The sequence below is a fragment of the Chamaea fasciata genome, unplaced genomic scaffold, assembly GCF_029207755.1.
Source record: "Chamaea fasciata isolate MVZ Bird 193981 ecotype frontalis unplaced genomic scaffold, bChaFas1.0.hap1 SCAF_7, whole genome shotgun sequence".
In the NCBI taxonomy this organism is placed as follows: Eukaryota; Metazoa; Chordata; class Aves; order Passeriformes; family Sylviidae; genus Chamaea; species Chamaea fasciata.
The window spans coordinates 4896988-4923754 of record NW_027094092.1 but is presented as its reverse complement, the minus strand read 5'-3'; the positions used below and the strand labels follow the sequence as shown (position 1 = coordinate 4923754).

The 26767-nt window shown below is 37.2% G+C and overlaps 1 protein-coding gene across 1 annotated transcript in view; it reads right to left on the bottom strand.

Annotated features, from left to right (window-relative positions):
• Positions 1–26767, bottom strand: part of KCNA4 (potassium voltage-gated channel subfamily A member 4) — a 134292-nt gene that overhangs the window by 23168 nt on the left and 84357 nt on the right. The window lies entirely within an intron of this gene.

Below are 26767 nucleotides of genomic sequence, written 5' to 3'. Positions count from 1 at the left end.
AGCATTTTTTCTCCGAAATACATGGTAATGCTAAATGTAGCAACATGAACATATGAGCTAGTGTTGACAGCCAGATTCAGCTGCCTTCAGGGAGCCTTGCATCTGGATCCTTCATGGAGCACAGCAATTGACCAAGAGCAGTAGCTCACCAGCCTAAAAATAGAGCACCTTCTGTTTTGCTGCAGGAGCTACCATCACACACAGCACACTTTGGTGATGTCTACACAGCGCTGACAAGCACACACTGACCTCCCTCAAGGTGGAGGAAGAACAAGAGCTGCACTTGCAATAGATTGCCCTATACAACCAGCAGAGATGGGAAAGACTCACTAACACACAGTTTCTCCCTCTTCTGTGGAAAAAGCAAATATGTCTACTTGAGTATCTGCAGTAAGTCAAATTAAAGAACTTAGAGACACCCGTGTCACCAAGAGAATTGAAAATTTCAGTATCAGCTCAGCAAGAATCTGAGGCAATCGCTAAACAAGTATTCTTTAGACTCAGGAAAATAGTTTCACCCTGTGGCTGCATACGAGGCACCATTTCTTGGGGAAAAAAAGAGGTGGTGCATTATAAAGATATTACTGCCACTCCTGCAAAAATGCCCAGTGACCTTTGCTTAGCTGGACACCCTCTCTGCTAGAGGTTCCTGATAGGGACAGACACCTCCAGGAGCTGTTCAGATTAGGTGGGATCATTTGCTCTTTGGAAGTGCCCATTTCCCTCCATTGAATAGAAAATAGGACAATAAACTGAGATTATGCCTGTTTCTTTAAGACAGGCAAAATTTAGAATTATCATCATCTACCCCAAACAATAGTCCTTGTCCTAAGATAAAGAATAGACTAAAATTCTGAGGGTTTCAAACAAGGATAGGGATTGGGTCAAGCATAGAAACAATCAAGAGGTCTAGTTACATGAAATGTTATAGTCATGAAGGACAGTTTTAAGACAGCACACATGGAATAAGATCAGATCCTCCACACTTCATTCTACTCGACAGAAACTTTCAACAAATTTTAAAGATTTTTTTTCTAAACAGGGAGACAAAGATTTTTCCCCAAAAATCCTTTCTTCCTCTCCTATGAAGAACAGTGAATATTTATAATTTAGAAAGTAGTTTCAGTGATGCTGGTGATTTGTAAACTCCTATAAATATCATAAGACAATTACAACCCTAGATCCACAAATTTTAAAGCACTTATTCCCAGAGGGATCAATTTCCATTCAGGAGATGGGGAATCAATAGGATATTTTTACAGAAATTATAAACACTGTTGGTCCTTTATCCTGCATAAGCCAAGATTGCAGAGTAGAGCCATCTGCATACACACTAAGGCCTCAAAAGTATTATCTCCTCCATCAAAGTCCTTTAGTGAAACCCCAGAGATACTGCTCAGACTACTCAAAACCAAGTCACTTATCAAAGGCTACATGTTAGCCAGGAATTACAACATGACAAAATATGAAAAAAAAAAAAATCACTGTGTATTGCCATGATTTGGAATTACAAAAGTCCTTTTAATTTATCCTATTCTGAGAACAAGTTGAACGTGTAAAGGCAAAAGAGAGAGAACAAGAAACAAGCCATAAACTATGCATGCCTTCTCTAACAGAAAGGAGTGGTAATTGCTTTTTTTTTGTTCATTTAGCAGCGAGCCTTCCAAATGCAAACAAGCTTTTTAACTTACCAGTAATGAAACCTCTATCTCTTTGTAACTTATAGTTCCAAGAGAGAACACTCAGCCATCCACCTAATTACGAAGAGGGAATCTTAGGACAAAAAACTTACATTGAAAATGACAGAACTTAATATTATCTAGGGGGTCCCAGTGTTTTAGGAAAGCTAGATAAATCCCATTTTTTCTCAGAACAGAAATGTGTCTAAAAGTTATAGCGTTATTTCAAAGAACACAGGTGTAAATTGCATTTCTGCTACTTATCATTGTCCTTCATTACAAAAAAGCAGCACATCATTCAGTAGACTCTTGCAGGATTTGAGGATACACCATGAACAGCATCACTGTCCTGGCTGAGAGCAGGTGTAAGATAGAGCTTTACCTGCACACCATTTTTCCAGCCCTGATTGCTTAATCATTTCTGTATTAATCATTTCACTATATTCTACAAGCATATCCCTGCCAAAGAAAAAAAGTTTTGAGCTCACCATACGGTTGACATTTTTTTCAGAAAAGGGCATGAAACCCATTTCCATGATTAAACAATGTCATGCAGATCACATCAAGAAGTCAATGAAAGGAAGGATTTGGCTTGAGATCTGCTGTTTCACATATAAGATGATAGAACTAATGTAACACCCTGGAATATTCTGAAGCAAGCAGACAGAAACCCAGATGTCAACAAGCATTTAGTAATTACAGGCAAGGAAAATCCAACCAAAATCATGTAACAGCTTAAAAAACACCTTTTAGTAGACACAGGGAGAAGAGAAAGTGGTACTAAGAAAATAAGGTCGTTTTTTCCCTGCCAGCAAGCCTTGAGCATGTCTCCCAAAACTGCTGTTTAACTGTTTTCACAAACAGTTAAAGAATGATCTTGGGATGCCCGTTCTACTTATTCTTACATCTTTAAAAAGAGATCACAGGCACATTCAAGAGACCACGATCAATATTTATTCAAGAAACACATAGAATCAAATAGTTACGGCAGTAGATGTGCTCCAGGAGAGACATCCACAAAATATGATCAATACCAGCAAGAGAACAGTCTAGTTGTACACCCGGAATATCAATCACCACTTCATGTCCTTTCCTGATAGCTCACCTCATCTCACATTTCTGTGGGAGAACACAGACTGACACTGGTGGGTGATGCTATTAAAGAAGAAAATTAAAGGACTATTGGAGTAAAGAACTGGAGTGAAAGGCAAGGACTTAAAGATGAAATAACAAATCACAACACACAATAAAGTACACATTGCATTTTTTCTTGCAAGAGTCCCTTGACAAGCAGCTGCTTTCATTATTATTTCTGCTTTACTAGTCTGTCCTTGAACTTTCTTGTACCCACTCTAAAAGAACACACAGATAGGAGGTTATTTATGGAAGTTAGCACTCATATTTGTATCAAATGATCCTACACTTCCAGTATTTTGAGAGCACTGATTTAATCAGCTGCTGGTTCACAGTCTAGGTCATAAGCTGTGATTTTTAATCTCTGCCTGTTTACATCCACTCTTTTTATTTATTTAAGGCTGGGGTGATCACAGCAATATCTGTGGCTTCACTCAGCATTTATGAAACACTTTGACTAGTCAGCTATTACTGTTACACTACAGAATCACAGAATAGCGGGGGTTGTATAAATCACCTGGTCCAACCCCTTGCTAACACAGACTCACCCAGAGCAGATTGCACAGGACTGTGTCCAGGCTCCGAAATTCTCCAGAGAGGGAGACTCCACAACCTCTCCGAGCAGCCTGTTCCCCTGCTCCATCGCTGTCAAAGCAAAGAAATTTTTTGTCATATTCAGACGGAACTTCCTGTGCTTTACTTTGTGGCTATTTCCCCTTGCCCTGCCATTGGGCACCACTGGAAAGGGTTTGTCCACCCTCTTGAGACCTGCCCTTAGGGTATTTGTATTCACTGATAAGATCCCCTCAATCATCTCTTCCTACTGAGAAACATGGAGTGGGGGAAGAAAAGAAACTCTAAATCTTCACTTGTGCTATTGACCACTGTTTCACCCACCAAGAATCACAGTATTTCACCAAAAATGCTGCATTAGATGGAGCTGTACTGTTCAGCCAGTGGTTCTCCAGGTTCTGGGAGAAGCCTACCACTGCATGAAACAAACACATCTCTCTCATTCCTGCTGCCTGTTTCTCAAAGCTCTCACTTGGTCCAGGATTCCTACAGTACTGGACCACTGAAATATCAATGCCTTCCCTCTTTTTGCTACAAGGTGCCAATACAAATATGTTGTTTCAAGTGTATGATTTGATCTGAAGTACAGGATTCATTCTACCTGACAAATCATTCAAAACAGATGCTTCTGGACAGCTTGAAAGAGCAAGATATCCAGGCTGTGAGACATGGCTACTGCAGTCTTTAAAAACCTTTTGTGGTGTTTATTGACTGATTTAGAGTCCTTTTGTAAGTGATGATCACAAGTTGGCATGAAATTTAAGTAATAGGGAAAAAAATTCCTGGCTATGCCAGCTCATCTAAGATAAGGCAGGTCAGTGGAGTTCCTATTAAACTTGAAGACAAAAATAAAGCTGAAAGAGCTTTCTAGCTCTTCTGAGGCCATGGTGAGAACTCAGGATCATCTTGATTAAATAAGTGCCCTGATGAAACATGACCAGAGAAAAGTATCACACATGGAATAAACCAATCAACTGCATAAATGTAAGACAAAAAAAACACTAGTGAGGCTTTTAAGGTCCTCAGAAGAAAATCTGGGGTTCAAACAATTAATCTGAACACATATCAACTAAATCAGGCTACTAGGGAAAAAAAAAAAAAGCAAAACATAAAATGAAAAGGAGAATCTCTCTGTATAAGGCTCAGAAAGGAATTTGTTTCTTCTGGTTGGCTCTGGAAGGGTACTGCCTAAAATTCTGTAACTGGCTATGGGAAACGACTTAGAGATATCTTAATCAATTACAGAAAATCCAATCCGAAAGAGGATAAAAAGGATAAAAAGCATTAAAAGTGCAAGAGTCACAGATTGTGAATAAAGACTGAAAGGTTTGTAATGGTTTGATATAGGAAAGACAAAACCAAATTACAAGACACTGTAGCAATTTTAAAAATATGAAAAGCTGCTAGAAAAAAAGAAGGCTAAAAAGCGATTTTCTAGATATAATTAAGGAAAGAAGAAAAATCAAGGACTTAAATTGCAGCTAGTGATATTAGATTAAACTTACATTTTCTGTGTGAAACTTTCCGTATTAGAAAGATATAAAACAGAATTTAATTTTTATGTGGACTTGTAACATTTATTGGAAGGCTTTGATTATTGGAGGGCTTTCAGAAGATGCTACACAAAAATCTGTAAAACAAATGTATGTTTATTGCCCTGGGAGCGCAGGAATCTGCACATAAACCCTTGGTCCATTCCAACCTTACACATATATAATTGAATCAGTAATTTACAATTTAATTATTACTAACTATGTCATTAGTAATTATTCAGATTATCACTAAGAATTTTCAGAGGAAAAAGATCCCATTTCAAGGATGACTCATAACTTCCCTACTTTTTATTCTGCATCTTCTGGGACAGGAGATGAGGCCATATTGTCATGTTTCATTTGTTTTAAGCAGTCTTGAGGACAAGGCAGAAATGTAAAACATTCAAATTAAATAATAAAAATGCCTTTCTTCCCATTTTGAGGCATTATGTCATGCTAAAACATCTTTTGTTAGTTCATCCAAGGTGAGCAAAAGAAGGAAAAAGAAAAATGGGAATGAAAGGAGACATAGGAAACAATGTCGTCCATATATCCTAGGTGACAGTAGGTCACAGTTCACTGTCTAAAGAAAGCCTGAATTCACTATCACTCTTTAAAAGAAATGTTAACTTGGCATGCCTGATTGTCCAAAGATCGTACAGCAGAAAGAGAGTAAAAGCAAGCTACTTTTCATGTCTTCCTTTCTTTTAATTTTTTTTTTATATTTTCTGATCTATTGTGAGTCTTTATTACAACTTGTGTATAAAAATGGCCTCTAGACAAAAGTTTTACATGTAGACCTAGAACTATTCATACTTTTTCCTAAAATAAACCAAGGGCATGTGTCTCTAATGGTAAATTTTCTGCTTGAATGAGTTTTCATGACAATGTGAAATGCTGCAGAATATAATGGTCATGTCAAGGGTGTAGCAAAAACAGGCATATGGGGAAAGAAAACCTCAGTGAAAGCTGACAGTGCTTCATTCCCTTTAGAGGGTGTTGTGGAAGAATATCTGGTATCAGCTGCTGTTTAGGGACCGCCTCAGAACACAGAGAGAACAGGTAACAATCTATTTTTAGTCTTGATTTAATTTTTTTATTTCCCATCACGAAGGCAGTATTGTGTTGAATCACGGGAAACAGAAGGTCACACGTCATTTCACTGATTTCAGTGAGCCTAACTCTTCATGAATTTCACGGAATTGTGGACTGCTGTGGATACACACATTAAATGGCATTAATGTTGGGAATACTATACAACAAATGAAACATCCTCACATGTTCTAGAAATGACTGGTGAGTTCTAACACTCGATATATTTAGTTTAATAAAGGGAAATATGTCAAGAGAAAAGTATTCATCATTTATATATACTTCTGAACCTCCTAGATATACAGGAAAACAGTAGTGAAGTGCAATCTGTGCTTTAACCAACAACAAAATCTTTTTAAAGCCTAGTCCTTTTTTCACTAATTACCCATGAAAATAGTTTCAAAATGGGACATCTCCGTACCATATGATAAACACACTTAAGATTAATGTTAAAAAAAATCTCCTGAATATATTTCCAAACCTGTGAAACATATCAGTGTGCATTTGCTTATAAATACTTGTCTTTCTTGTTACTTATTCTCACAAAACAGCAAGTTATAAATGAGCAAAGGATAGTCTTGTTTTAGGGGAAGTAATAAGAAAAGTTGCAGCACTGCAGTTTCTTATTCTCTGCGAGTTGCTTTCAAACATTTAAAGTCACTTTTATGCTTGGCTTGACCCTCAAAAATCAGTTTAAGTATTTTCTCCTAATACAAAAATAGACTCCTATTTGCTGTCTCACAGAGGTCTCATGAATGTGCTAAATAGGAGCAATGTGAGATTTGCCGTGCTGGATGGGTGCAGACAGCTACATGTGCACTCTACCCAAGCTGAGATGCCAGAACATGAGACAGCCCCAGCACAGAAACAACAGAGCCACGGCTCTGAGCTAGAATTAATATATCTGCCTCTCAACAGGGCTTAAAGTTGAAAGAACCTTTCTGTATTTTTGATTTCTAAATATGATTTGTATTTGTAAACATGAGCTAGATAAGCAAATCGCAGTAGTTTCATTTAGTTGAATTGTGAACGCATAAAAATGTGATTTTATTATAAATATTTAGAAAATTCAAACTGGCAAATAACACAATCTTTTGCAATCCAAAACAAAAGAATAGTAGGGTTCTTCACCAGTTTGTTTCATTAGAAAGCATCCTCTTAACTGTGATTCTATGGCATCACTGCTAGTCCAGTGAGACATATAAAATCATAAGGTTATCTCTTGTTTAACACAATATAGATGTAGAGTGGACTAAATTTGGCTCCATTCTGTCTTTTGCTGGTTGGAGGTTTTTTTTCTCAGGCTGGAATTTCAATGGAACCAGTGGAAGTTGGTTTAACAGTTTAATAAGCCCAAGAGTGTAAATCCACCAATCTGCTTTTTAAAGTGTAAAATGATGAATGTCCATGAAGAACTGGCTGATTTTTCAGAAACAGCAACTGCATCTCTCACTAATTTTATCAGAAGTAACAGAATCCATAGAATATTCTTTTACTTGTCATATGAATTGGAAGGCTCTCTCAAGCACCATATCAAGTTTTCTAGTTCTGTGTTAAAATCAATTCCAGTAACACTGCACTCTGACATATATATTTGTTCCATAGGGATACAAACACTTAACTCCTGTAGTGACTTCAAATGAAATATATCTGAGCCTCAATTTTTCTTTAAGAGTAGAGAAAAAAAAAAAAAAGTCCTGTTTTTAAATTATTCAGAAAATTCGGAAAAAAATAAGAAGAAAACATTATTCTAATGAAGAAGAGGAGCATACTTATTTCACCAAAAAGAAACCAATTTTTCAACAGTAAGCAATCAGATAGTTCTGAAATACACTGAAAAATCAGGGAACTATCTAGAAAAGTATCTAGGAAGTGGTGCGATATATTGTCCTCAGTATATTAAATGTCTCCAATTTACTGTTTGGCAGGTGACTAATTGAGAATTAACAGTAATTTGTCCCTTAACATCTTACTCCTGATTGTGTATATTACTTAATTTTTAGTATTGTTCTTGAGCAATACAGCTGGAGAATTACTGTAGCGCATATAGCCCTGTGCAACAAAAGACAATAAGAATCTTAATCCAAGGAACTGACAATGGCAAAAAAATAAACTGGCCATGAAAGCAAGGGGGACAAAGAAGCGGATCAAGTAGAACTAACACTGTAAAGGTGATATCATCACAATGTGTTAATTACTATCACCTTACTTTTTCAATAGGGAAGCTGGACACAGTTAACCTGGGGAGAATTAAAGAAAGCAAGGGTAGAGGATGTTTGAAGAAATGGAATGAGGAAATAAGCAAGAAAGGGAAAAATAAAAATCAAAAATAGAAAAGGAAAAAAAAAAGGAAAATAATAAGGCAATTTTGAGATGAAGTAAAGGAAAATAATTTGTGACAAAACCTGGATATATATGTCTTTGCTGGACTACTCTGAGCCCAACTTCAGTTCTACATAAAGAAGAAAAATCATTCAGATACTTTCTTGTGTCCTGCAAACCCAACTGCTGCAGTCAGAGTAGAGTGATCATTAAAAAACAGCAAAAGATCACACATAGCTCAGTAATATGTTTTCTTCAGAAAAAGAGTGGATGACCAGTGTGCTGGGTGATAGGCTTTCCCTTTATTAGCTAACAAACCCCTCAGTCTACAAATGATAGAAAATTTCCCACATACTGTAAAAATAAGTAAAGAGGTGAAAAATCTAGCTTGACAATGATATGCTGGAATAAAGATTAATATAATAGTGTAATGCTGTAGGAAAGACTTCACTTTCCAGTGTTCTGTACTTTCCTTAGACTGTTTTTCCAGCACTCTGACTCAACTGTCTGCAAACATTCAATTAAACCCTGCAGCCATTTCCAGAGAACTAAACAAGGCCAGCCTCCCTTGGCAGAAACCTGAAATCATACAAAATGCTTTTGGCATTTGCTACTTGCAATCAACTGTTTGAGTACAAATAAAAATTCAGCCCAGCATGAACAGCAAGTATATGTGGATTGTTGTGGTGTCCAAACCAGACAGCAAATATAGAAATCTAGTAATTTAAAGGGTTAACTGTAATAGAGACTATTTCTCTACAGAATGTACACAGCGAGGATATTTCTTAAGGGATAGGAGTTTGCTATAATGAATCAGATGTATTCTAATAGCTTCATGCTCCAAACAGTAAATTGTCTTGAATGTAAGCATGAAATGTGTAGCTAAGACATGACCTTCCCTCTTCATATACAACACATAATAAATATCATTACTATGTTAAACATACTGTTTCTTAGAGACTGTAAATCAGCTTTCAATGAGTAATAAGCAACTTGATGTCTATTTTAACAGCATTCCCCATACAAAGAGCATTTTCTCTAACATACTCTTATTTATAATTATTCATAGAATAAAGCAGGTCAATAGTTCTTAGTTCATAACTTGTCTGTGAGTATTACAGTAAATTTTCACTGGCTTAAAATCAGTCTGTTTGCTACAGAAAGAGCATAAAATACCTCTGCTCTGCTATTACCAGATCGGCAGTACAAGTGTTTATAAATACAAATATGACCATATAAATATGACACTTACTCCCAGTTAACAGACCACATATTGACAATCCTGATAAGGAACATAACATCTAATATGTGGTTTACCAGAAGACACAACCACTGCTCTATTAGCACACATTTGCTAGCAAACCAGCTAATAACATAAACCAAATTAATCTCCCTTGCTTTTTCCCCTCTATTTTTTCATCCTTTTGTATATTCATCCAGATCCTTTAAATAATCATTAAGACCATGGTATTTTAATGCTCGATCTGTGGTGTCTCTGCTCATCCAGAATCTCTGCTTTGAGGTCTCACATGAGACAGACCATGATGTTCACATGACTTTCATTTGGAACAATCTCGTTGAAGCAATAAAGATTGTATCTCACATTTTGACCATCGAAGCACAACAGCATGGTAGCTGAAATTACCTCTGCAATGACCAACGGCAAGGCTTGTTAATGTGGCATTGCACAAAGGCAGTAAAAGCCTGACTCTCTAAACTTCACTGCTGGTGATATCCAGTGCCATGCCATCCATGAAGAAGGCACAAACCAAGCCTCTCCTACTTTGGATCATGTTTTCTATGTTTGGGAGTTCTTGAATACAAAAAAGCCTCGTCCTTTCTTTAGTTTTATTTTTCAACCTACACTAGGCCACAGTTTCAAGTTTTCACTGAAGTCCATGAAAAGGGAATCTTCTCTAAAAACAAACTTGCTGGTATCCTACAAATCATGAGACTGAAGGGCATGGGACTTACATTTTCAGTATGGCAAGAGTTTCAATAGCAAATTTAAGAACTGTCAATCAAGACTTCACACAAGAGAGTAATTTATTTTCTCTTTTTATGTTACATAATTCCAAACAAGATCTGAAGAAGGTACAGTTACCCTCAGAAATCTGAATTCAAAACTGTCAGAGGGGTTTTCTTTTAAGGATTTACATAAAATACAGAAAATAGTGCTTAAAAGAACACATTACTGAAAGCTAGTGGATATAATCCATGATAAAAAGCTGCTGAGATGTTTTAATTATTGTTAATTTTTTAAAATATTTAAAATTAAAAATTAAAATTAAAATTTTAAATATTTAAAATTAAAATTTTCAGTTTAACAATATTTAAATATTGTTAAACTGAAAATTTTGTATTTCTGACCTCAGAAAGGACAGTTTTGTATTTCTCATTGAGGGCATTAAATATATATTATTCTTTGGTGCATTTAATTCATACTCAAATATTGTAAAATCTGATTAATCCCCACCATGATTCAGATGGAACTGAGCAGTGTTACCCTCAAATGTGGGGAACAGTTACAGGCTTGATACAGCCAACAACCAAAATGGAAGGAGCTGTCTAAATCCGTTGGGTAGACTGAAGCAGCAGCAAGAGTGGTCTAACACTCAGGAAAATCATTCTGACTGATATCTTCAAAGGATTCCAGCTTCTATTAGCCAGTACATTGCGTTTTATGGTGCACATTTTATAATGTATCAAGAATTGTAAAGAAAAGAATCGAGAATGTAGGAACATGAAAGAAATATGTACAGGCACACTCCAGAAAAAATAGTTTACCTAGGATCACGTTAAGCACAGCATACTGCACATTTCAGACTCAAGCACAGTGGAATGATGGCTGCATGGGCTTGGTTTTATATAAAAGACAAGAAGATTACATGTTAGAACAACACCAGGGACTGAGACCTAAAAAGAGCCATGTCACAGCGAAACAGAAACAAAGTTCAGGAATCCACAGACTCAAGGAGGCAGTTTCCACTATGTATCTTTATAATCCAGATGCAAATCTTTAGCAAGAGATTTTCTGTTTCACTTTTAAAACTATAAAAAATTGAAGCAGCACACCAAAATGATCTTAGAAAAAAAATGAGTATCATCATAACTGTACTACTGAAATTCCAGAATCAAAATATGTCCTATGATCCAAGAAATTCTGGACCTATCTCAGAACTACATTGCAAGAACAGTTTAAATGTTTTAGATAATACACAGTCATGATAAATAACTGTGGAACAAGACTGCAAAGATTAATTTGGCTCGTTACTCAAGAGAAGAGAGGTCGGTATTTGCTTGGGGTTATCCTGCTATTTGGTCTTAAACTGTAATATTCTCCTAAGGCTTCTAACAAAAAAAGAAAAAAAAAAGTATTTGCTTTGTGAATTGAAATAGACCCAGCTACAAACTTGTAATATGACATCTTGCTTTGCACATTATAAGAATTTTGATTTGGCTTTGCAAAAATGACAGAAGTTGTGAAAACTTCACCATCAGTCCGGCAAAATTTGTGCCAGTTTATCTAAAGAGCTAAACTTAGCAATGCTTCAGTGCTCTAAGCATCAAATGGTATAAATTTTTTTTAACACAAAAGGCTTCAAGGAAGAATGGTCTTCAGACTTCTTGCCACAGCTCATGACATAATTAATCAAGGGAGGTGGGGTGCAGAAATTGTTATTAATTCTTCTATCAATATTGCCCTTCTGTGTTTAGTCCAGACCAAAGAGGCAATAAAGCTGATGGGATCACACTGCACATGATCTAATGGCTGTCAAATGAAAGAAGACAGTTGCATCTGTATGCCCACAAAACCACTGAAAAAAGAGGAAAAAAAAGAAATCAAAGTGGCAGTGAAGGACTTCGACTATGCATATACAGCAAGACAGAACAAATTGCACATGACACTTCAGGACAAAGAAATTAAAAAAAAAAACCAAACAAACAACCAAAAAAACCCCAAACAAAAACACACCCCCTGTTCATCCAGTTAAGTAATTTGCATCTCTAAATCTTCCCTTCCAGTGGAACTACATGAAAGCTATTCAGAAGTTCATGTTCAGATATTCATGAATTACTTCAAAAAGTAGAACTATTTCCATTGTGGACTAATAACGATTACATGTAGTTAGAAGCTGCCACCCATGAATATGTATATACAATTTCCTTCTTAGATTTAGTATTTTTCAGACCAAGAGAAGGATTGTCCTAAACCATGCACAATAACCAGGAACCCCTCACTGCATGTATCTCTGGTTTTGCATGTCTCTCCTTCCGGTTATATCAGAATATTACCTTGAAAGAATTTCCCTTTCTTTGGTCAGATTTAAGTAGTCCACATTGGTCTTAGTGTTTGCAAGCTAATGGCAATAGAAGATGTATAAAATATTGATTGCATTAAGGTATTGTTCCTACCATCTTCAGTCTCAATGTTAACTTAATATCTGAGTCCTACCTGCTTTGTTTGAGTGACACAGTGCAAACAGCACAACGCATCAAGAAATACAAATACTTTTGGCTGGTTTCAGTACTTGCAGAACATAGGCATTAATTGTTTTTTTTAGATGAGCTTAGCAAATGCAGTATCTTTAAAAGCACTAAAGACCTTTATCACAAATGAAGAGTATGACCAATGATGAGGAAAAACAAAGAAATGGAGACATTTCAATTGCTATGGAGAACTAATGGAATATTTCTTCATCAGCATGATTTGCAAAAAAACATCTTGTCAGTCTGACTGGTCCCTCAGCTAAATGTACAGGATCTTGTACTCCAATAATGCTCTATAGGCAAGAAATAAAAGTTCAAGATGCATTTCAGGTAAGCTTTACAGCCTCCTAGAACACTATCCTATGCCAAACAATTTTTTGAATGGTAAATTGTCCTAACATTCTATGTTGGCCTTTCTTCCAGCAGTCTCAGTGCAGCTTACCAGATTCACCATAAACAAATAAGCAAACATAGAATCCAAAGTGCTTTTGACTTATGGAGGGAGACAGAATTCAAGGAGCAGATATCTGACCTATTTTTTGTGAAGCTGTATCACAGAGCCTTTTAAAAATATGCTCTCTTCTGTCCCCATTCCTTTAAAAAAAATTGAAGTTTGAGTACACATTAAAAAAAATCTTTATTTTTTTTTTGTCAATGAACCAAACTAAATGCACTGTCAGAGCATTTCCAAAGCTGTACATTATGGCATGCCATTTACACTGGCTGTATTCACAACACTGTGCCTCACATTTAATTAGCAGGAAATCTAAGAAAGATAACACAGAACCCATTTACTTTAAATTGCTTGCAGGGGTAACTAGAAAGTGTGGCAGCTCCCTTTTCAATATTTTAAAATAACATTTTAATCAATTTCTGAAAAGGAGCAACTAAAGAACCAAGGAATCTATGAACTTTTTGGTAACATTTTAAAAAATGCAAGAAGTCTTCTAGACAGAAAATTAAAATGCTTCAGTCCCTCTAAGGTTTCCGTAGGTTATTGAAAATATACTTGTTCACAACAGGTAAGAAGTAAAAAATTGCTCTTCGTTGTCATTTTACATTAGGTTTTGGGGATCTGCAAACTACCATCAGACTACATCTTTGTGGTGAATTTTATATTGGCATATCACAGACTTGCTGTAGCATATCAATTTCCAAATCTCAAAATTCAAAGGAAAACATGCCCAATTATTCAAGGAAAAGTTGTTTTCTAACTTAGATACGCACCAGCCCCTGAACAAAAGAATTGACTGATTAAACTTCTACATGAAGTTAAACTGATGCCATGACTCACATCATTTAGAACCAGAGGCTTTCTTTGCTGTTGTCCTTAAATAGTAGCAGGACTTGTAATGTCAGTCTTGTTAACTGCAAAATTTATCTACATTTCAACTCTGATATATTCTGCATCTTACCTCAACCTGACTGTGAAGCTGATGAGTGGCCTTGAGTTGTGTGATATTAAAAATGATGTCTCTTCCATGGCTGAGAAGAAAACGCAAGTTTTCAACAAGGAGTGACTAGACAAGTGTTGCCTTGCATTTTTTTTTCCTATTTAAATACACACAGCCTGTGTGGAGTAAGGGGAGTGAAGGCATTTCTTTTATGTCATCCCTTTCCCCCTTTTCCCTCCCATCCCATATTCAGCAGGGAGCGAAAGATCTTCCAGAAGGTGTTTCCAGAGAGTGGAACAGACTCCATTCTGCTGCTTCTGAGTCACTGTTTCGTGCTGAACTGGTTGCTGCTTCTACTGCTTCAAGAAAGTCATCTTTTGAAATGTACTTTGCTCAGACACTTTACCTTGCACAAAGTTTTTCTGATCCACGCAATAACAGCTGATCACCAACTGTGGTCAGGACAGGAAATGTGGCAAGGTTCATTAAACAATATGCCAGATACTTTTCCTTGTTCCTTTTCTTCTTCCGTTTAGAGGTGTGAGCAGCAGGCAAGATTTCAGTCATTTCATTAGAGTCTGCAGTAAAACAAAGATATTTCCTCTTACTACTCCTAAGTTAGTCCCAGCTCAGGGTCACTGGAGCTGGAAAAAAGTCCCCCTGAGAACTGTGGTCCCAATGGTTAATAGATATATCATTAAGTTCCACGCTCATCTCCTTGTTTCTGTAACTGCACAGAGTATCAGGTTGGCAGAATTTATTAAATTGTCCCAGCATCCTACCCAGACAAGTATTTTGTGCGTGCTACTACACAGATGAAAAACCCACGTTCTTTTACCCTTGTTCTACCTTCATAAAGGTCACTTTAAAACATTCCCACTTGAAATATATACACAGCCAGAAAGGTTAGAATCACCCAAGGGTTTAAGTGAGGACAATGATTTCCAGAAAAACTGTCTCTCTAAAGCATGAGCTCATCTGCTTTCAGTCTTTCAGTCACTTCATTACACTCAGCTGATGAACTGCAAGGAATTATTTTCTTTTTCGTTTCTTTTGCTTACTACAAATGTATAGATCCACTCAATCAGCATAAAATTCTTTCCAACAGATCACTGAGATCCGTTAAGCCTGAGGCTCACATCTACCATCACCTCAGATATGTGTTTCCTTGGAAAATCAACATTCTCTGTACATAGATCTTGAAAAATATTAACTTCAGCCGTATTAAATAGACACTAATTTACCCAACAGCATAGTCTTATTACTGAAAACTAGCTTACAGAACACTGCTAGTGACTCAGATAAGCAACTCTTCTTACTTATCTCACTTTAAATTTTATCCATGTCTGTAGAACTAACTGTGGGAAAGTCTCAACAGGATTTCACAATATGTAGTTATGCAATCAATTTCTCCACTCCAAAATATTTTTCTGAAAATGTTTTAGTGAGATGCCATCATCAGAATGAGACAAATTGTCACCTGATTTTCATCCTTAGAGTCCAAGGAGGAATATTGACCATTTCATGCCATTAGCTATGTTCCAATACATGCATACACACATATAAGTCATTTTTCAGAAAACCAATCTAAATTTTCAACTTTTCCTCCAGTATAATTTTTTGCCACTCAAACAAAACATCAAAGAGAAGGGGAGTGCTGAATAATTTGTGAAATATATGTGCATCTAGCATTGTGTATCCTAGCAGCATGCATTTTTAAGTATTCTTAGACTAACTGAACTGCTTTTTGCACTTAGCAACTTTGTTCTCCCATGAAATGGATGACACGAATAAACAACAGCTAAGAAGATTTATCTCTCTTTAGAGTGAAAAATGAGGGGGTCCCAGTGGTGGAAGCATCTTAATTCATCCTCCTCTTCTGTAAAACGATACCTTCTTACAGCTGAAGGGTAGAATATTCACTGCATTTGCATTAATATCTTTGGATTACCACACAAGATGGACAGTACAACTGCAGAACAGTATCAATAACATTTTCTACTTTGCATTTTAAAAAAAAGCCATTTAAATTACAAAGGATAGACAGAAAGCAACAAATATTGTTAATAAAGGGAGACTTCAACATAACATTATCAATAAGCGCTTCTTTTCCTTAAAAGTAAGGATGAAAATAATGAAAAATCACAAAAAAGATTGTTGATTTTAGCAGTATTCTAAATGCTGCAGTTACAGAAATAAACCTTGAACTTACTGAATGTACATTCTGGGAAACACAAGCTTTCTCAGTTTTTATGAATTCTGTATCTACAGAATCACAGAATCAATTAGGTTGGAACAGACCTCTGAGATCTATGACCTTGTCAATCAGACCACGGCACTGAGTGCCACATCCAGTCTTTCCTTAAATCCCTGCAAGGGACAGTGATTCCACCACCTCCCTGGGCAGCCCATTCCAGTGCCCAATCACCCCTTCTGTAAGAAATTCTTGGTGTGTCCAACCTGAACCTCCCCTGGCGCATCTTAAGACTGTGCCTTCTTATCCTATTGTTGGTTGCCTGGGAGAAAAGGCTGACACTCGGCTGGCTACAGCCTCCATTCCGGGAGCTGCTGAGAGCATTAAGGCCAGCTGTGAGCCTCCTCTTCTCCAGGCTGAACAGCCCCAGCTCCCCCAGTCACCCCTCATAAGTCATGCACTCCAGGCCCTTCAGGGCCTCTGTTGCCCTTGTCTAGACCCACTCCAGCATTTTCATGCTCTTGAATTAAGGGGCCCAGAACTGGACACAAGACTCAAGGCACAGGGGAAGGATCACTGTCCTGATCCTGCTGTCCACACTATTTCTGGTAGATGTCAAGATGCCACTTGGTCTTCTTGGCCGCTTGGGTGCATGCTGACTCATATTTAGCCACGGTTGACCAGCACTCCTAAATCCTTCTCTGCTGGGCTGCTTCCCAGTCACTCTGCCCCCACCTGCAGCAGTGCAGGGGGTTACTGTGGCCAGAGTACAGGACCCAGCAGTTGGGTCTTGCTGAACCTCATGCCATTGGGCTTGGTCCATCAGTACAGCCTGCCCAGGTCCCTCTGCAGGGCCTTTCTGCACTCCAGCAGATCAACGCTGACCCAATATGGTGTCATCCATGAGTTTGCTAACCGCAGACTCAGTTCTATCATCCAGATCATCAATGGATGTTAAACAAGACAGGCCCCAGCGCAGACCCCTGGGGGACACCACTAGTGACTGGTCACCAGCTGGATGCAGCATCATTCCCCACCACTCTCTGGGCCCGGCCATCCAGCCAGTTCCTAACCCAGCAAAGAGTGCTCCTGTCCAAGCCGTGGGCTGCCAGCTTTCCTAGGAGTTCTGCCATGGAAGACAGTGTCAAAGGCCTTGCTGAAGACCAAACAGAAAATATCCACAGCCTCCCCTCATGCCCTAGGCATGTCATCTGGTCACAAAAGAATATCAGGCTGATCAGGCAGGACCTGCCCTTCCTTAAAGCCCTGCTAGCTGGGTCTGATCTCTTGGTTGTGCCATGTGATCGCTCACTCAATCTGCTCAGGCTATTCAGTTACCAGAAATATAGAATTTCAATTTTTAAAGTTTAAATGTGAGAGAAATGTTAGGCAACAAAGCTAATGCCATATTTCTGAAACTAATTCAGGGGAAAGGTTATTCTGTCATCTAGCATAGCAGAAGTTGCTCGTCTGCTTTGCCTACACATGACAGCAAAATGGATTTCACAGAACTGCTGTTTAGAAGTACAGTATAGTTCCAAACAACATTTTTAGTAAAATTAATTCACACTTTTGCCTGAATGAGCCATGGGAACCATATGTATTTTTGTTACAGCCAGCCTCCACTTTTAGTGAGTCATTCACAAAAAAAAAAAAAAAAAAAAAAAAAAAAAAAAAAAAAAAAAAAAAAGGCACTTTCACTATAAATATGAAAGCTGACTACTTTTTTCATGTGCTGGGATAACCGCATTGCCCCACTGTCGATGAGTAATTGAAATTTTGCCTGCACCACTCAGTTACTAAAACCTTTCAAATGGAAAGACAAAGTAAGTGAGAAAAGGACAGTGATAGAACACTGCTGAAGACTCTCAGTATGTGATCATCCTCCAGCAAGATCGCAACAGCAGATTTTAGCTGTCGAGATGTAGAATTCGATGCAGCATGACTTTAGATTGTTGCTTGTCCAGAGAATCCCTAGAGAAGATTATACTACAGCTGTCACCTCCCTTTCTAAATACAGGAGGGAGGGGACAATAGAAACAACTTTGTGGCAAGAATCTTCTTCCACTGCGGTGGACCCTACTGGATCTAGCCTGTCTAAGTCCCCAGGTCCCTAAACTGACTAAGATGAAACAGGCCCTTTGCAAGTAAATCGTGCCACTGCTTTTCCTGCAGTAGAAATGGCACAAATGGAAGGTCACTGGCTGACAGCTGCGATAGAATTAGAAAATACATGTGATTCAACCTTTGGCATTTGTGATCTCATAAAATAAACTTCTGCTGAATGTCAGATTATTTGGGGGAAAGGAAGCACCATGTGAGAAAACTTTTGCAATCTCTTCAATACAAACCTGTGTAGGCTGCTTCCAAAGTCACAGTAAATCTGTTTGAACACTACTCCTCAGAGGGCACATCGTCTTATCAACATGAAAGAAAATGGAACAACAGAACCAGGCTGTGGAGTCTGCGGTACAATGTCACAATGTCTGCATGCGCCACACTGACACTGCTTTAACGGAAATGCTTTTTGTTAAGCATTTTATATGCTTTAGGTCTTGTCTTTTTGGGTTACCCAGCTTTTGGTCTCAGTCATTAGTGGCTAGGTCTAAAACAACATGTGAGTTTCTTGTCCTAGTGTTCTACTTTTCAAGGTGTTTCCAACCTATCCTTCACATTCTTCTTTCCTTCATTCCAGCCTTATTGGTTGACATTGAACCCTGTAGTATTTTGTGGTTGTTTAATTCATACGCTTAAAACCGAGGGCCTGGATACCTTGCTCACCTGCTCAGACCTACAATTTACATAATTATAATGCATGTATCAGATATTGACATTCCCTCAAAAGCTCGGAGGATGTCAGATGGAAAGAAACACCACCTGGAAGAGGTTAAACCCGCAGCTTAGACTAAGCTTACAATTTCGACCTTAAAGATAGGTGGGATTGACTTAGATTCTGAAGCCTAAATGGACAAGAAAAACAAGTCCTATTTTACAAATAAGTAACTGTGACAGATATGCCCCTTCTAAACACAGTTATACAGCCCCTCTAAAGCCGTTTGCAGTGCCTCAGAAGCAGAATTGGTTGCTCAGTATTTTTGCATATCAGCCTTTAAAAGAAATTCAAATAAAATAGAAATGTTTTTAATGATTATTCAATAACTTACATATGTAGAGTCGAAACATTGCAGTCAACAATCAATCTGTTTCTGCAGGCTTATGTCTTAAACGAAACCAAATCTCTATCATAACAAATGTGTTATATCAGAAAGCTGATAAAAATTTTAAAAAAACCAAACCACACAACATCCAAATTGTCTAGCTGTAGTATACTCAAAGAAAATTGTCAATACATTAAACAATCCTTTTTCCTCTAAAAGAAAAAATGAAAGAAGTCTAAATAGGCTTCTTTTTTTTTTTTTTTTTTTTTTTAACTCAAATAAGATCAGATTTTCTGTCACCTAGGTTTCAGAACAGCACAGCCATGTTGGAAGAAAAATCACTAGGTGTCTGAATTAATTTTATTTACAAGTCATGTGTTTCTCTTGGATAAAAGAACAACTATAAAAATAATTCAGCTATTTTTATTGAAAAATAATGACAGCCTGAGATTTGTTCAGCAGGAATTGATATAAAATCTTATTTGCTTTTCCTTAAAAATTCCAGGACAAATCATAAGTCCTAGCTCCAACTGAAACGTAAAAAATATTTTTACTTTTACACATCAATATATGTTTTCACTTTTCCTCACAGCAGCAAATTTTGAAAAATTCTCCAGAGTACTTCAAAACATCCCACACAGTGATCAGTACCTGCATATGGATCATTATGACTTTGTTCAGGTAAAAACAACTGTGCATCACTTTAGTCCTTGAGAGGGGAAGAATCTTAAGTCTGTGCTCTGACAGATGCCTACATACTGCACAGTCCATAACAGAAAAGTTTTCTACAGAATTCTTTGCCTTCCTTCAGGAAGAACTCAACAGAAATGGGGCCATCCATACAACAAATTCCCCAAACTGAGCTCTGCAACACCATGAGACCACAAATAACCACACAGACTTTTGAAAGAACTTGGAAAAGTTTTCCATCACCATGTTTGAAACCACCAAAAACAATACCAAAAGGAAAGGGACTAGAAATCTGCTACTACTAATAATAGGTCATATCCTAATATTTCTTCACAGATGCAAAAGAACAGTGAAACCATTTCTTGAAGTCTTAACTACAAATATTGATTTGATAACCTAGATTTATTTTTTTTAAAAAATTTTGGTACAATCAGCAGTAGAGGAATAGTGAGCTATTTCTTCATATTATTCTATATATATATTATTGCTGAATGTTATTTACCATTTAGTGTAATGGCAAGTGAATTCTAGTAGAATTCATACTTTCTTTTGTAGAACTTATGAACAATTCACATCTATCAGAATATTCCAAGCATATAAGCAGTTTTCAAGAAACATTCTTTGATGTAACCCCAGTTGGTAACTTGATTTTGATGTTTGTACTGTGCTCACTTTTTCCAGGGTAGAGCTGGCTTACTTTGCAGTGGCTGGTATGGGGCTGTGTTGTGGGTTTGTGATGAACACAGGGTTGGTAATATGGAGATATTTTTGTTATTGCTAAGCAGAGCTTGCCCAGAGCCAAGGCACAAGGGTACACAGTCATGACATGGATTTATCAGAGGACAGGAGGTACTAAAAAACTGTTAGTTGTAATTATTTTGTGTAAGGAATATTTTGAAGGTTATCTTCCACTGAAGATGAGACCATTTTTATCTACACCCCTGAGAGCACTGTAGAGAAGAGTAAGGTCAAGATTAGATCTCTACTCCTAAAGTTCTAACCTACATTGAATAGATGCAAAGTAATGCTGCACTTTTACAACAGATTTTCCTTTGTCTTGAACTTAGTCATTTTTTAGTTTGTGTGGCTGACAAATTTAAATTTAAAGAATAAGGAATAAGCATGAATAAATTAGACTGGAGAGCATTGCATAGTACACATAATCATTATTTTTGCATAACAAAATCAAGGTTTTTCTAGTAACTCACAGAGAATCTTTTCTAGAATGGGTAACTGCATCATCTTAGATTTCCCATACAGACTTGGGAGTTGAAAATTCAATTCTGGGCTTTTTGATTCATCTTAATGCCTATTAAATAACTGATATTTGATTACAGCTTTGTATCATTTTAATACTGTTTAGATGGATGCATATTAGACAACCCAACAAAAACCCGTCTCAGAGAGAAAACTCTCTTCTCATATGGCTTTTCATTGCCTATATACAGATTTTTCAAGAGAATTGTATAATTTATACTTAATAATGAAGTAAGAATATAATTATTTGTTTGAAATATGCTGAGAGCATGTGATTGCTTTTATAAAAATCCATCTATGGATGTCCAGCACTTATAAACTCGAACCCCAGGCCTTTTTTGGAGGCACTTAATTCCTTAAACCAGCCAGGTTTTATTGAAAGGGAATTTTGAAAAGGCAAAGTAACCCTGAAACTTCGTTCTTGCCACTAGTCATGAACCTACTTCTGAAAAATTGCAATTCCTTGCATCTAAATTCTAAACAATTTTCTAGAAATTAATATAGGTTTTGTATTTAAGTGTTAGGTAAATACAACTGAACAAGGAGAAAAGTGCAAACTTGAGGTAGAAAAAAATACCCACGACAACCAGCATGTACACTGCAGATGTCATTATACAATCTGCCTCTCCCATAGGAGAAAATGAAGAAGAAATTGAAAACCAGGAACTGGTGAAAAAGAATTAAACTGCACCTAATGAAATGCTGGAGTGACTAATGGTTGCTGACAAGTCTACCCAAAGAGAATTTCAACAACTCACAACCAGAGATCCCCACTGAACACAGAACTATCCTGTGCTCTGATGGTTCTCTCTTGAATCTGGTGGAGGATCGGATCCCCAGCTTCACATGGATCAACTTTTAGGGTTTTTTTCCATATTTAAAATTGTTCCTTTTGAACTGCTTACTTTGAAACTAGTAAGTAATGAGGAGTAATAATAACATGTCTACACAGAGTAGCATTTGATGCTATGGGGCCAGTTTCCACACTATACATGTTTAAAAGGGTTTTACTTCAATAAGTTTTAGTCTGGTAACCTGGATGAACTATTACCTGCAGCTGGAATTCATTAAATATATTCCTGTGTGTTTCCTTCAGTTTAGCATTATTTGAGACAATCTAGCTCATGCATGCTGAAACCACTCCACAAGACGAACCAAAGCACTGGAAGTAGGAAAAATCATGAGATTTAATTCAAAAGCATGCTTCTGATACAAACTGAAATCCTAATAGAAAGAACTTTACAGAGGAATGTCCATTTTATAAGCTGTCAGGAACTGTACATAAATGGAAATGAACTTACATGAAGGCTGTATAGGTGATGTCAAGGGGGGTGCTTTGGCAGGGTGATCATTTTGGGGAGGAGGGTTAGAGAAGAGCATTTAGATCACAGCCTTGGAGACATTATCTGACAATTTTTCAGCTTGTCCCCACAGGTTACGATACAGCAAGCTCACCCTGTGCAAGTGACAACTACTCAGTGTTGGGCTAAGAGACGTTGGCATGACATTAGTAAGACTTTGCCAGCATTGAAATCATTGACACTCCACTTAATGAAAGGTTTCTGGAAAGGACAACAAGCTGTTCACTAACGCACTGGCAAAGACAAGATAAACATAGCACACATCTTTCCTCATGGAAAACTCTTCATAAGTTACTTGCTATTTTCCGACCACAAAAGGTTTACACGCAAGCTTTAATGGAAAAAGCAAACTCTAGGCAAAAGTGACGTTGGAACAAATTAAGTCCCATTGAATGCAAAACCAGAACTGCCATATCAGAACAAGAAAATAATACATCCAGACTGTTATTCTGCTTCCAAATAAGGCTAATTGCAGCTTTTGAGGGTATCTTAGGTTCCCCATAAACTGAACAGCTCTGTACAAGTCTGAGGAATGAATTTTGGCCTGACTGCAGCCTGACCATAAAGTCTAAATGTAGCAACTAGGTGATCACAAGAAGACAGCTCTGGTTTTTATTTTATTTAATGCAAGCACCAATATTAGTTTTAGCCTGAAATGTAATCATGTCCCACAAGCCTAAAGAGACAGTTGAAGTCAGTGTTTGCATCAGATACCTCTGAAGAAGCTGAGACACTGCAGAAATTTGTTTCACCATTCAAGATTTTTTCATCATCATGAGCCCCAAATCTGATTTCCTGCAGAATGGTGAAAACCTTAACACTTCTTTCTTTAGTTCCTTACTTTCCATTTAGGGATATTCCTTGATTCCTGGGGAACAGCACTCACTTCTTGTAGTAATAGCATTATTCTAACTGCAGTCCCTCATGTAAGTGCTATCAAATGTGAAATATAATTATGCACCCACAGAATGCATAAAAGTTTTCACAAGGGTGTAAATTATTATTAAAAATTAATATAACTGTTAAATTCTAGAAAACAAAAATTATGCTTCACAACAACTTCGTGAATCAACTTTGTCTTTATCATGCATCGCAGTTTTGAATTTCTTTCTTATTAATGACAGAAAACATTTTGCCTGGAGGTATTTTGTTTGTCACCTCCTGTACACGTGCACATACGTTGCTGCAATCTAATAAATAAACCAACTACATCCACTTAGTTTATTTGAAAAAAAGTTTTTCCTCTGATGTGGAACAGCTCCATTTACCAGCACCTTTCCAGTGATAATATTTCCTTAATATTGGCATGTCTCCTGCTCACTGCTCTTATTCACTAGTGGAAGCTGTGATAGTGGTTCTTGGGATATAAACTGAGTCCTACTGGAAACAAGTCCAAATCCACCAGCCAATTTCACAAGCTTTGTACAGCAACCAGGTGGCCATTAGCTACCTGTCCTGTCCAACAAAAAGCTCTTGGTTCCATTTCCAGAACCACCAATTTACCATCTTCTCACTCTCTACCGTGCAACAGCGTATTTTCCACAATCCGACATTCTGTCACAATATTATGCAGAATGAATGTTTCTTCTGGGTGCACTAGTCTCAATAGGTAAACTGTTTGGAATTTCTAGCTTTTAAAAAAATCCATTATATCTACTTGATCTTTCACCTCAAATTAGAAAAATTCCCAGGTTTTGCTGATAAATACCAGCACCATTCTTTACCTCTTTGTGTGCCCTTGGCCATGAACATATTCACCTCTCTGTACTGCTTTTTCCTAGCCCTGTTGGTCTTGCCAGGTTACTTCCTCCTCATTAACTTTTCTTTATATTTTTTCTATTCCATTTTCTATACTCTGCATCTTCTTCCTCCTTTTTTGTATTTTGATGCATTTTGAGTTCTCCTCTTTCACTCCTGAGTTAACAGACCCTTTCTCTCTGATTTCAGAAGTTTTTTGATCTTTTCCTCTCCTCTCTGTTCTAGTGTTCTCATCTCTTTCTCATCTCTTTGCTTTTCCTCACACATCTTTCAGCAATTTAGGAAGATGGCCAACAATCATGTCATTGAACTGGAGACTGAATAAACTTAAGCAATCTCTACACTTTTTGCTTAAATCAAACCATGTACAGCAATGTATCTACTTATCCAAAAGAGGCATTCAGAAAGAAGGATCCATCCTGTCCATTCAAATTCTTATATTTACCTAACCTCAACACCCACAGCTCTACATGTTGCACTGTTACTCTTTAAATCTCTTTTCTCCTTCATTTTTTAGCATCTTCATTCCCTTGCCTCAGCCAAAAATTTGAGCAAGTGATATAAAAGGCTTAGGCAACCACCTGAATATTATGCAGAGACTGGAATGTAGTTTGTACCTTTCCTACAACATGCAAATCCCTAACCTTCAGAGAAAGCAATACTTTCTAACACTAAAAGCAATCTTCTCAGAGTACACTGAAGTCTAGTAGGAAACATAAGATCTATTGTCTAAACGCATTGTATTTTGCCTGAATTGGAGTTCATAATAGTTGTGTGTAATAAATTCTCTTTGTGTTCTCTTGAGGGCCCACAGGGACTAGTCCAAAATTGCCCACTTTTAACTGTGTCTAAACACACATATTTGCTACTCAAACAGCTTCTACGTTCATTGCTCCAGATGTATAAAATGGCTCTAGTACTGCAGTACAACCTTAGGTGACCACACTCTGTCTTGGGGTGCATTCATCAAATGTTGAAGTCACTGCAATGAGACAGAAACCAAGCCAAGTCCCTCGAGGCATGGAAGTTTTGGGGCAAAAGTGGACTTGACAGAAGATGTATTTTAATAGGTATTTAACAAACAGGACTGAATATCATTTTGTGTTTTCAGAATTTAAAACATGCTTCTCTTAGGGATTTTTGGCTGTGTATGTGTATTTTCTTAGAACCCGATCCAAAAGATATGCCCAGCTTCTTCTGCTAACAGATATCTCAAAACCTAGAGAGATAAAAGGACTTTTTATACCTCTTGACCATAATAGCTTCTACTTTCCCACCTTTCAACCTGATGTGGTTATAGTATGAGGTGTAGAAAATGCAGTACAGAAAAAAAAAAAATTAAATTACCAGTTCAGAAAGTTCATACGGATGAACCCAAAATAATTTTTAATAGGAATAATAAGTGCATTTAACTTAAATATCCTGACTATACATTTCCAGTGGAAATAAATTATAGCAATCCAAGTAAGTTGGTGGCACATCCTCCAAAGGAGACAAAAATCAGAGTATAACACAAAAAGGCAATCACTGCTTATGCAAGAGAGACAGATCAAAGCAGATATGTTTTAGCAATAGTTCCTAGTTTGTAACCACTAGATTAAGTGCCAAGCATACAAATTATCCCTTTACTATTCAGTACTCTATTGCAATACTTAGCATGAGAAAAATATTTTGCTAAAATTAGAATGTATTGTACTTTTGCACGTAATCGACTCAGCCAGCATATCCACGGTACATCTCTATGCTCTAGCCAGTCACTAGTTCAAGAGAAATCTTCTTATTTCTTTTAAGACTATTTTCACTCTTGTAGCAAATGGCTGGCACCCTAAAATTCAGACATATACTTCAATTAGCAGAAATGGACCAATTTTAAAGGAGACTTACTGATTTAAGTACGATTAACATGATTTACACCAAGTCAGGCTTTTGCTCTTGCCAGCATTGTTTGGTTTCTTAATGTTTTACTTATCATATGGCAGCTAAATATGTTCATAGGCTTCATTAACTAATTCTGTTTCAGGTATGAGGAGACAAAGGAGGCCACAAAAGACTTGTTGTACATAAAAGAGCTGGTGATATTCTCAATAGTAAGCTAGGTCAGATGAATGCTGCCATTACATCATCCAAGAGGA